The sequence below is a fragment of the Musca autumnalis genome, unplaced genomic scaffold (genome assembly GCF_047663935.1).
Source record: "Musca autumnalis isolate F117 unplaced genomic scaffold, ASM4766393v1 scaffold_3, whole genome shotgun sequence".
NCBI lineage: Eukaryota > Metazoa > Arthropoda > Insecta > Diptera > Muscidae > Musca > Musca autumnalis.
The window spans coordinates 113,364,949-113,377,730 of NW_027411866.1; the positions used below are offsets into that span (position 1 = coordinate 113,364,949).

General features: G+C 36.1%; 1 protein-coding gene across 6 annotated transcripts in view; it reads left to right on the forward strand.

Annotated features, from left to right (window-relative positions):
• Positions 1–12,782, forward strand: part of Pfrx (6-phosphofructo-2-kinase/fructose-2,6-biphosphatase) — a 57,465-nt gene that overhangs the window by 13,532 nt on the left and 31,151 nt on the right. Inside the window, exon 1 of one of the 6 annotated variants that reach the window (XM_073973910.1) lies at positions 2,860–3,248. The exons of 4 other annotated variants lie outside the window; for them this stretch is intronic. The gene's annotated coding sequence lies outside the window, so the exon portion shown is untranslated. Of the gene's footprint in view, positions 1–2,859; positions 3,294–12,782 lie in introns of those variants that run through there. One more of the 6 variants, XM_073973922.1, reaches the window with a different exon arrangement.

Genomic DNA, 12,782 nt, shown 5'->3' on the forward strand with positions numbered 1-12,782 from the left:
TTCCGACCGTATACGCACAATTGTGCGGGTAGGATTAAATCAGTATAATTTCATCAATGTTTGACATTATGTGATGAGATCGGCATAAAAACATAGTGTATACCCTTTTTTCATTAGTCTTTTAAAGATCCGTCATTAAATTTTGTCTTTTCATATTAATTTCGTTGTTCAAGTAGTGTACTTTTTGAAGTTGCAAAAATCAGTCGAAAGGGTAAGATTGGATATTAATTACAAATTATTTAAATTGAGAAATCTTGTATCAAATAATTATCGTCACTAAAAATAAATAGTAAATATCGTGTGTAAAGTGTTAACTTCGAAATTTTTTGTGATTTTTTATATTTTTACGTCAAAACTATTTAAGGTACCACAATTGTGCGTGTTCGGACTAGATTATAAAAATATTTTTACTTTTTTGTTCTTGTTCTGAAGAAGATTAACTGAAGACGGAATCTTAGATCAGCTTTTAGATTAAGGTTTGGAACACTTTAGCGGTGATGATAAGTGCGTAGATGCAACTTGGGATTAACCCATAGCTGCAAACCATTTATCGGATCAGGAAAGCGTCAATAAAGAAGAGCCGAATGTTCTACCAGAGACAATAGGAAATGTAAGTCAACCAGAGCTCCGAATACTCGCTCTAAATCGCTCGAATTCCACTCGCGAGTGAAACGCTTCTTGAATCCGAGCAAGTTGAGGGGGGCAAATTACCCTCTTTCCCCACCCAAACAAAAAATTACACCATCCTCAAATAAACTTGCCCTACGTCCACCAAAAAAATTGCACCCAAAAAAAAAACTTACAGACTCCTCCCAAATTTTCACTCGCGAGTAAATCTGAGCTCTGAATTCAACTGGCAATAGTCGTGATATTTCTGAGAAAAAGTCAATTTGAGACTCAGTTGGAAAATTTGTGCGGCTGAGGAGACAATCAAATGTAGTTTGGAAATAAATCTATTACTTGAGCGTGTGGGACCTACTTGTAGAGATATTCTACGAAAATGTAATGCTAATTACTTAATAGATGAGCAAATGATACCAGTTACTAGTCGGTGCCCCGTTAGATAAAGCCTTCCATATAAGCCTAGAGGAGTAGAATCAAAAAACGAAGTTTTAACAACTTCTGAGGGGCTCGTCCTTGATTTTAAAATTTTACAGGGCTAAACTTCAACAGTTCCAATTATGAATTTAGTCTTAGGATCAGGCTTTGTTTTTCGTTGTTCATTTTTAAACACTTCCTGAAACTCCCTTATTTCACGACAATACCACTACTACAAGACCAGTTGAATCGTGAAATCTTTTCTACTTGTACAATGAAGAAGAACATAATAAAAATGTACACGAATGAAAAGCACATGAAGAGCGGTGATGTGAAAAATTCTGTCATAGTGAATAAAATATTGTCGTTGTTCAGTGGAAAGTTTCAAGTCCGTAGTTCTTGCATTTTCAGCGTAGGACTGTAAACACGTGAACCGCCGAAAGAAGAAGCGCTGGGAAAAAAGAGAAAATGTATGTTGAAGTTCTACGGCAGAGAACCGAGAAGGAATACAATAACTGTATGGGTGACATTGATATTTGCTATCAATTAATGGAATCATACAGGTCAGCTTTTAAAACCCAAAAATTTACTTTAAAATAGTCATCAATTTCATTGTCCTTACTTGCTACAGTGCATGGATGCAATATCGTGATAGTTGCAAAATGAACTCCCAACTTTAGAAAGATACCCATGACTTTACTAAGGTTTAGATTGGCGTTACTAAACAACTAACACCTATAGATAAATAAGAAATATTGAGTATAAATCTGAGGGTGAGGATGAAGAAGAATGTTGCCCAAACTAACGTTCATCCGAACAGCCACGTAAAAACAAAAGACTTAACTATCCGTCAAACTCTGACCCCTTGAACATGATTTGCCGTCAGCAAGATGCTGCCGACGTGTAGGGTGGAAATCAAGAACGTAAACTTATTACTCATATAGTAAATTATATTTATGTTTAAGTAAAAAACAAATCTGTTTCTTTAAGTATTACAATGAAAAATACAAATAAATAATAGTGTTTCAAAGAAATAGATTTTTTTATTTTAAAATTAAACCGGACTGCAACAATTGTGCGTATCCTGGAAAATAAGGATAAAGGGTCTTAGTGACGAAACTTATTAACTTAAAATGTTTTGTGTATACATAAACGAAAAAATTCAAAAAATCAGATAAATCGGTCACTAGGATAGGCTATAGGTCGGAAAGGGTTATGATGTCCTCTACTCCATTAACTTTGTTCGACTTGTTTCAATAAATCTTGGCCTTATCGTAGTCCATTTTCCGGACCATAATCACAGGATTTCGATGACACATGACCCACACTTATCGCCTGTACTGCACTTTACCCTAAACATGATAATGGGTATCATATCATAACCAACATTTCTTAAAAAATACAAAACCAATCTCTTATTGCCTTGGAATTTCTCTAAGGCAAGAAAATTCCTCAAGAATCGCTGACCATAGTACTGATGTTTCTCCATAAGTCTTTCCATGCCAATACTTGTATAACCGTAAGTCTAGATAGTCAATTAATTTATTCCTTTATGAAATCACAGAACTTGTTGCCTGCCATTGACTTCCATTGTGTCACGGAATGTATTTCTAATCAAGAACACTTGAGTGATTGTCTGTCTGTCTGTCTATTTGTTGTTGAGCGTCATCATCAACTTATTGAAGTATTTCTGTAAACGATGTTAACAATTTCTAATCAAATAACTGCTGCAGCCGCAACAGGAACAACAACACCAACCGTATCGTATGATGCATTGCAGATTCGGTAGTGGTGCCAGCGAAAAAAATACGCATTTAAATTAGAAAAGGAGGGTGTGTTCTGGGTGTAAATGGACATTCACAAGTGGGTATACATATTCATGTGTATACAAATTTAATTAGTATACAGTGCTTCGTGGGGTTTCTGTTTAATATTTTAAATCTTTAATTCTATTCTATTGTAAATTTTGTATAATTTTGCTTAATTTTTTCTGTCACCCACTGTGTATTGATATTGACCGATAAGCCATAATAGCAAATCTCAGAGATTATTTATTTATTAATCGATTTGAAATTCCACATTTATTTCATTACAACGTCGATTACTGCCGGATCGCTGTGTAACCATATACAATCTATCGGAACATTCATTTAATTTTTATTTTTCGTTTTGAAAGACAGCGCCATATTTGTTTGAGATGTCAAAAAAGTGTAAGTGATAAAAATCAGAAAACAATAATGAAAAACACTATTGGGGTGAGGAAGAATATATTTTAGAATACCAAACTCAACTGTCATTCATTATAATAGCATTTCTTCTTACAAGTAACAAGCATCGGAACCAAGTAACATACATTCATATACATTACACATTATACATATACATTACATTCGATATAATTAATCTCATCCTCAAAAAAAAAAAAATAAAAAATATTTCTCCATTTACATAATGCATCTTTGCAATTTTTTGAGTGTCTGAAGGGTAACATGTTTGTTAGCATGCCCTCCAAATCTTCGGAAATATTACAGGGCACTAGAGCTGGCAAACTATCGATATTCCGACGTCCGTTTTGATTGCTGTTATTAAACAAATGTTACGTCGGTTACAAAAACAAGTTATTTTGCAAATTATTTAAAACGCAATACCCCGGTAACACTTAACGGGATTAACCCAGTGGGTTTGGATTTCAAATGCCAATTCCATACCGCAAATGTCAAATAAATCCTCTCGAACTGGGTTAACCCGGCAAAAAACTCTAGTGTAGACTTCCGTATCGTCATTTGCTTTGTGTTGTTTAAATTTCGTCAAAATATTTCATTTGCACACTCATGCATTGTTCCAAGAAAATTCAACTAAATGCATCGGAATTAAAAATTATAAACGTTTGCTTTTACCTGCGTAAAAAAATTCGTATTTTTGACATTTTGAAACACGTAGCTTCGCAGTTGTTAAGTACTATGGCGTTAAGAAACATAATACATCACACATTTGCAGTCATTTGCCAGGCAATTGCGATACGGAAGTTAGCCATAATTTATTCTGAGTCCGATATAAAAGAGTTTCGCAAATTTGGTACCTTTTTGGAATCGCAGGGCTTTAGAACACATCGTTTCGGCTTTCGTTCGGGTACAAACAATCAAAACTGATTGTCAGTTTTGCTCAAATAGTCAATCGCTTGCTTGCCGGTATGGCCGTTCATTTTTGAAAGTCATCGGACAACCACAAAATGATTTGTGGTTGCTGGACAGTTTGCCATTTATCGATATGATGGTATTCACCCCGCTTTATGTTCTAAATGAAGACTTGGTCCTTGACTATCTTTGACCAGGTGGTTTTATATTCTATTGAAGCCTCCCACGGAGGCTTTCTATTCTATATAAAGCTCCTATGGAAGCCTCCTACGGAAATCTTCTATTCTATAGAAGCCTCCTATGGAAATCTTCTATTCTATAGAAGCCTCCTATGGAGGCCTTCTATTCTATAGAAACCTTCTATGGAGACGTTCTATTCTACAGAAGCCTTCTATGTAGACCTTCTACTCTATATAAGCCTTCTATGGAGACCTTCTATTCTATAGAAGCCTCCTATGAGGACCTTCTATTTTATAGAATCCAACTATGGAGGGCTTCCATTCTATAGAAGCCTCCTATGGAGGCCTTCTATTCTAAAGAAGCCTCCTATTCTATAGAAGCCTCCTATGGAGGCCTTCTATTCTATAGAAGCCTCCTATGGAGGCCTTCTATTCTATAGAAGCCTCCTATGGAGGCCTTCTATTCTATAGAAGTCTCCTATAGAGGCATTTCCTTATATACAAGCCTTCTATTCTACATTAGCCTCCTGGGGGGACTTCTATTCTATAGAAGTGTTACAGAAGCTTCCTATGGAGGCTTTCTATTCTATAGAAGCCTCCTATGGAGGCCTTCTACTCTATAGAAGCCTCCTATAGAGGCCTTATATTCTATCGAAGCCTCCTATGGAGGGCTTCCATTCTATAGAAGCCTCCTATGGAGGGCTTCCATTCTATAGAAGCCTCCTATGGATGCCTTCTATTCTAAAGAAGCCTCCTATGGAGGCCTTCTATTCCCTAGATGCCTTCTATGGAGTCCTCCTATTTTATAGAAGCCTTCTATGGAGTCCTTAATCAATAGGTTCCGGTGCCTCCCCACAAAGTTAAAAATGTTCGCTACAACGGTGCGCAATATAAGTCTTGAAGGGATTAGCCCAATTGGTTATAACTGTTGCGAATATGAACTACACCTATTTCAGATGTAATTCGAAACATTTTGGTTGTAATTCGTAACATTTCATTTGTAATTCGAGAATTGCATTTGTAATTCGAATTATTCCATTTGTACTTCGAATTATTCCATTTGTAATTCGAATTATTCCATTGGGAATTCGAATTATTCCAGCTTTAATTCCAAGTATTCCATTTGAAATTCGAATTATCCCATTTGTAATTCGACTTAATTTCTAAAATGTCCCATTTTTATACCCTCAGCATTTATGCTAACGAGGGTAATACACTTTCATACGGCCAAAATTTGTCTCAATGGACGAAATAAGTTTCAGAAAATTTGGAGTCGATTGAGCAATGTGCGCGCGATATCTCATAAACGGATCAAGCGATTTGATGTACACTTTGTATCTAGAAATAGCATATGTATAAATTTATCCATTAAATTAAATTAAAAACATGTATTTTTGTAGATTCCCTGAAGATAACATGTAATCCATTGCGAAATATCGGAAAACAATAAAAACAAAATCTGGGCTCAAGCTCAAAAAAACTCTGATTTATATTAATAAATTTGAAAAAGGCCGAACAAAAACAACATTGAAAAAATTTGAAATATTTTGTTCAAACTTTTCTTATGTTCAAAAGTGCACCCTATCGGTCCACTGCTTGGAGTACCACCTACACAAATGCTCAACATTTTTGTGCGGTTGATAAATAGTCTCTTCGAGGATCCTTTAGACATTTTTACCGAATGTACCCCTAGTGGAATGATTCCCAAAATAATATCTACATTCCTTTATGTACCTCCCCGCAAAACGTTTGAGCTTTAATCCAAATCCCTATTTTACTCAATCCATACGCCCAAAGCCGACTGATACTTTTTTACTTGTTTAATTCTACCGTTACAAATCGGTATACAAAATTATAATACTATGGTTGGTCAGTGCTTTGTTTGTGTATGAAATAAGTTATGATTTGGGATCATTGTACCTTTAATTATATTATCACCATTTTGTTACATGATTTCAAGTAGAAATGCCTTTTCCGCTTTATAATGGCAAAAAAACAATTCACTCCCATCCCCAAAAATTCCATAACTAATGATTACAGAGTTAAACAAACTTACCTTACAGGTTTTTTATTTTTCACGTGTGGGTATCACATGCTTTCTTTTTTGTTTTGTTTTTTGATTTTCTTCTTTACACTTTTACAACTCGCCAAAATTAATCTCGAACAACAAAAAATTCACCTTTATAAAGCTAAACAAAACTTTTGATAATATTCCCATTGATAAATAAAAAGAAATAATAGGTGTGTTCGTTTACGTTTTCCCATAACATTTCTTGGTAACTTGAAATAATACAAATCAAAATTGCGAATGACAAAATTGCAAAAAAAAACACTCAATTTACAAAACCGCTCTCCCTTCTCTTGATATTTGCATTAAGCAACAACATCCAATAACAGTTTGTAAACATTATAAAAAAAATTTAAGTATATGAACACACCTAATATTGATAGTACCTTTTGTATGTATGAATGTTGTTTTAACCAGTGACGATGAGAAACATTTTCTTATCTGATTATCCATTGTTGTGTTATCTTTTGTATTAAAACTGTTTCTCTGCCAAAGGCTCTCATAAATTTCTGCAACAGTAATGCCAATTTGGCGATTTTTTACACTTAAATAAAAAACGATAAATTGAGTTCTTAATAAATTTTCCATTGAGGTCAATCAATTTAAAATATAGTCTCATAAAAATAAAATATTTTGACAAGAAAGAACAACACAAAAAATGCATTTATTCTATAGACGCCTTACAAAGAAGAACTAACACTAAGATTTTATTCTCAAGCTCAAAACGATAAATCCCCTTCGAATAAATAAGATTGGTTGATTGATTGTTGACATAAACACCTCGTGTAGTGAATCTTGACATGTGCTAATCTAAAAATAATCTGAAATTTTGAACAAACTTTTTTGGTCAATCACAACAATTTTTTTATTGGCATATGCAATGGTTGTGAAATCATGCAGCGGGGGAATTAATACACCCCAGAACATGTGATGGCGTTAGTATTTCTCAGCAAATTAGCCAAATTTAATGTGCCAACCAAATGTTTACTACAGATTTGTTTTTTTATCATTCTAGACCTGTATCACAGAAACTAGAGAGGCTGGGATGCGTTGGAGTGTGGTGGGTTTTAAATAACAACTAAATGGGGAAAACACATTTGGCACTGTTTTGTGATACTGTCTCTCTTGGTTTTTCTGCTTAATCTGCAATCACAGAGGTATTAGAATTTGTTGAGTAGGTTTGTCAGGACAGTTGAAAAGATGCAGAGAGACGTCCGGGCCTATCCCGCATCTTGGGCAGAAGTTTTGTACGGTGTCATCGGTCCTTGCCCTTTAGGAATTCAGACGCATGTACCATCTCGAGCGTAGTTGAGCCAAAACTACTCTGGATTGTCGTGGCAACTGACGCTCCTCAGCTGCGATAGATGGGGGATGTTCTCCGAGGATCGCATTCACAAGATAGTTGTTTATGACTTCAGCGACTGCATCCGCGTGAATGCTATTTAAACCTGCTTTTGATAGGCTTGTTGATCTAGTGGTTCTCTCTTGTAACGTTGGACCTCTCTTTCCAGATCATGAAGATCCCTCTTGACATGAGGGGGGTCTTGTCCATCCATGGTAATTAGGATGACTCTCACGGTAACACTCGAGCAAGTACTGCAACTAAAGCATGTCATTGTGTTGCTGTACCGGAAGAATCGTTATCTCCTCATGTAGATGCTCCACTGAAAATAGGCACCCTGTTGCAGTTCTCAGGGCGGCATTCCGACAGGTTTGGATATTTTTCCATCGCATTGCACTTAAATTCGCAGACCATACTGGCGCCGCATAGCTTACCATAGACCGAACTATCGCGTTATATGTTCCTACATCTAACTGAAAGTGCTGTCGAATGTTACCCTTATAATCTTGGGATAGTTTGTAGTCGGAATTCCGTCACCATCGACCACGACATTCAACTCAGTTCTCACCTCTGCCATCCACGTGATGAACAGAGTGGCCGTAGATTTAGTGGCGGATATTTGCATATTCCTTACGTGGAAAAAGGTGCTAAGATCGGTCAAATAGGAGTTCAGCCTTTCACAAATGAACTCAGGGAAGGTTCCTAACGCCAAGATCGTACAATCATCCACATACGTTACAATATCAATGCCGTCTGGAGGAGGGAGGAATAAAGGAGAGTTAGGGGTTAAACAGTTCCGGAACAGGAAGTCCAAACCCCTAGAATGAAACAGGGACTTCCCCAATATGAGGTGATATCTCCGGAACTGTTTAACCTCTAACTCTCCTGTATTCCGCCCCCTCCAGACGTCGGCATCGAGATTGTAACGTATGCTGATAATTGTACGATCCTGGCGTCAGGTACCCTCCCTGGTGACATCTGTGAAAGACTGAACTTCTATTTAAGCGATTTTACCACAATTTTCCCACGTGAGGAATATGCAGATATCCGCCGCTAAATCTGCGTCCACTCTGTTCATCACATGGACGGCGCAGGACTGAAGTAGGGATAGATAATGTATCGCAATAATGATGTGATTTTTCGGTCTGGCGATTATTTCAGTTGTCTTAAAACTCAACTTTCGACTTTTTCATAACCGCAGAAAATCGAATATAATCGACTATTCGTCGATTTTCGAGTTTTCTTTTGAAACTGTAGAACCGCCAAAAGTGTAAAACCACCAAGTCAACAATCTTTGGGCAAACTCGAAAATCGATCACAAGATAATCGATTATGCGATTTTCCCTCCAGACAAAAGTCGAATACGGTTTAAGACTTTTGACTGCAAAAAGTCGATTAATCGTTTAATTGAAAGTCGACTTAGCTATCCCTAGTCTGAAGAGAGTTAAATGTCGTGGTCGTTGTTATCAGAATTTCAACCTCAAATTGTCCCAAAATTCTAGGTGTCACATTCGACACTACGCGCATTTTGCAGTTATCTGCGACAAACTGAAATGTAGGAACAAGGTCCTCAAGTTGTTGTTGACCACATATAACGCGATAGGTCGGGCTGTGGTAAGCTATGCGGCGTCAGTTTGGTCCTCGAGTTTATGTGATACGCAATGGAATAAGATTCAGCAATAGGGGGAGACAAAGATTCTTCCAGTGCAGCTACACTATGCTTTCGTTGCAGTACCTGCTCGGGTGTTACCGTGAGAGCCATCCCAATCACCGTCTGGTGGGTAGGCCCGACACACTCAAGCACATCAAGAAGGATCTTCACGTTCTAGAGGAAGAGGTCCAACGATACAGGAGAGAACCCCTAGACCAACAAGGCTATCAAGCAGGTTTAAATAGCATTCACACGGACGCAGTTGTTAAGGCCATATGCAAATAAAGAGTGAATAAAGTCCTCGGAATACATCCCCCATCTATCGCAACTGAGAAGAGTCAGCTGCCACAACAAACCAGAGTAGTTTTGGCACAACAACGCTCGGGATATTGCAGTTGCCTAAATTCTTACAGGGCAAAGATCGATCGCACCGTGCAAAACATCTGCCCCGCATGCGGCATATGCCCGCACAACACACTGCACCTTTTCAACTGCCCTGCCAAACCTAATCATCTAACTATAGTGGATCTGTGGTTACATCCCATCGATGCAGGCACATTCATGGAACTGGAGATAGACCCAGAGCTAGATTGAGCAGAAGCACGAACACACAAACCTTCAATAATAACTACTGTTATAACAACAATACAAATCATGTGTAGACTGAGGTGGCAGCCGCTGGCCGCAACACGGGTTTTGTGAGGTTCCGGGTCAATCCGGTAATTGGTTGATGGCAGCGAAGATTCACTTAAGCTTGGCGTTGTTGCTCATAACCTTGCATTGACATCATGGATAGTGGGATCAAAATGGGTATGACATTCAGTATTAATTACTATACCTACATACACTGGTGTGCGAAATAATAGAGCCACAGAAGTTACAACACATTAAACGTTTCTAAATCACTTCTGAAAAGAGTTTTATGGCGCAAATTGCATTTTTATAGTGGAACATTATCCCATAAATAAAATTCAGTTAATATTTGTCCAATTTGGGGGTTGACCTTGTATTAGGCTGGGCAAAGCCTGTAAAGAGCTGTGCGAAATAATAGAGCCACTTTAGGTAAACAAGACAATTTCTTAAGGAAATTTAAACTTGACCGTCAAAATCATAGGGAAAATTTTAGTTTTCCTTCCTAACATTATTTTCCTGAATGAACCTGCACCAAAAATTAAAATTGTAATACCCCTTCTAGAGTTAATGGGGCTGAAAACCCATATGGACCCAGAATCAAAGATAATGCCCCATAAAGACATCCAATATATTGCAAATATCAATAATATTTGTGATTGTGAAGAAAATGTGCTAAACTACTTTCAAAAATAAGAAAACATCAAAAACCGTTCGAATAAAGTCAATATTTTTATGATTTTAGAGCAAAAAATGGGAGGTCCTGTAAGGTATATTACGCTTTGTAGCTCCTCTGCTCCAGTAAACGAGTAAATAATGGATTATTATCAACTCTAACAGATCTTAGGTGTGTTATTTAAGAACAGCCTAAAACAATTTATGGGTACAGAAATCACGAATCTTAAACATTAAGAAAGATTACAGGAAAACTATACGTTTTAGAAAAAATACTTATTTATTAAAAAATTCTTAAAAATTTCAAAAATAACGTTTTCATATAAAATTTAAAGTTTTCCTGCAAAAAATTCTCGACGCTAAGTGGTTTAAAATCTTTGCAAAAAACGCAAAACGCCATGATTGTGGCGGTTCTTTTACTCTAAAATTTCTCTCTTGAAATCAGCGTTGCCAGTATTTTTTAGCCTCTTTTCCCCAACTTGTCCAAAACTTTTCCCCAAAATTCCCCAAATTTTATTGAATTTCCTCAAAAAAAATCCCCAAACATTTTTTAACAAATAATTACAAAAAATCTAAACTAGTTTTACTTTACTATTGAAATTCATATCATTAAACTTGGAAAGTATTCTATACACTTATATATTAATTAAATTAACGATATTGAAAACTTCACTTTCAAGTGATTCAGAATCATTAGTCTCATTGGATTTATATAAATTTTTATAATGAATGAGTTGTAACATTTTTTTTGGTGGGTCAAAATTTCTACAACAAATGGAGTTGTTAGAAAATCGATTATTTATTATAGTAACTCGTACTGCATTTTATTTCTGAATATGGTTCAATATAGGAGATTCTTTCTACTTAAGAATTACTTGTTGGAACAGAAAGCATATTTAATACCATCTACAATTTACGAATGATAAGTTTCTCCATTGCGATTCGTAAACATCCGTGGATATTTTTGTGTTGACAACTGGTTCTAAAAAGGTCCGTATAGAGCTAAAATTGTGTTGGCCCAGTGAATTGCTGCAAATATTGGGATAAATTTGCTTGTAAGTTTGAAAAATTGCATATTTGTAGGCATCGGTTTCAGCATTTGTATTAACAGCGTTTAAGATATTCAGCACTGGTCTTTTTAACTTTAATAATTGTTTACTCAAAAAAGTACAAGTCAAAATTAAAGCCTAAGTCCATGGCTCCTCATGGGAAATTTGCCGAGTCGTTTTCGATCGATTCCACTATTTTTTCAATATCTACTTAATTTTTTTATAAATGGTTTCAATATTCGAGTGTATAGGGAAAAATGCATATTAGCAATGTGCATCGGTTTGAAAACTTAGATTAAGGCCCGTTCTTACATCTTTTCTTTAAAATCCCATTTTGTTATACCTTACTCTAAGAAAAATAAGGAATAAAGTTCGCATTACCAGGTATTTGTTATTAGATCTTCCATTCCATTTCAAGCAAAACAGTCCGTATAATTGAATTTGCTCTCAAATGTTTCTTGTTGTTGGCACACTTTAAATTTTAGAAGGAACACAAAGTTCCTTTTAATTTGTCTGACACTTATTATTAAAGCAAACTTGTAGGAATAAAAAAAAACGGGTAATCTGTCCGATATCGGCCAACATTTAACTACAAAAGGATATAATAACGGGCCTAAGCATATTTATCTCTTTTATAATTGGAGCCATGAATGTTAAATAAAGTTTAATACCCCGTTTATATATAATCGGATTTAACAAACCGACTGGGTTTTAAATGTCAATTCCATTGCTTATATTTCAAACAAATCCTCATAAAGAAGGTTAACCCTGCAAAAAGCTCTAATATAAACAGCATATAATTTCCTCATTGCCCATCAATCCAGAAATCATTTCTGCAGTTAAGTCCCCTTCAGCAGTATAAATGATGGAAAATGTTATTTCAATTCAACCCACTGTTCTAGTACGATGTCAGTCGTCGAACCGCATGATAACACTTCAAATCTGTCATAAATTATTACTGCTGCGACCAGTAAGTATATGATGCATGTTATTTGTGCGTCACGCGTGCTCTACTA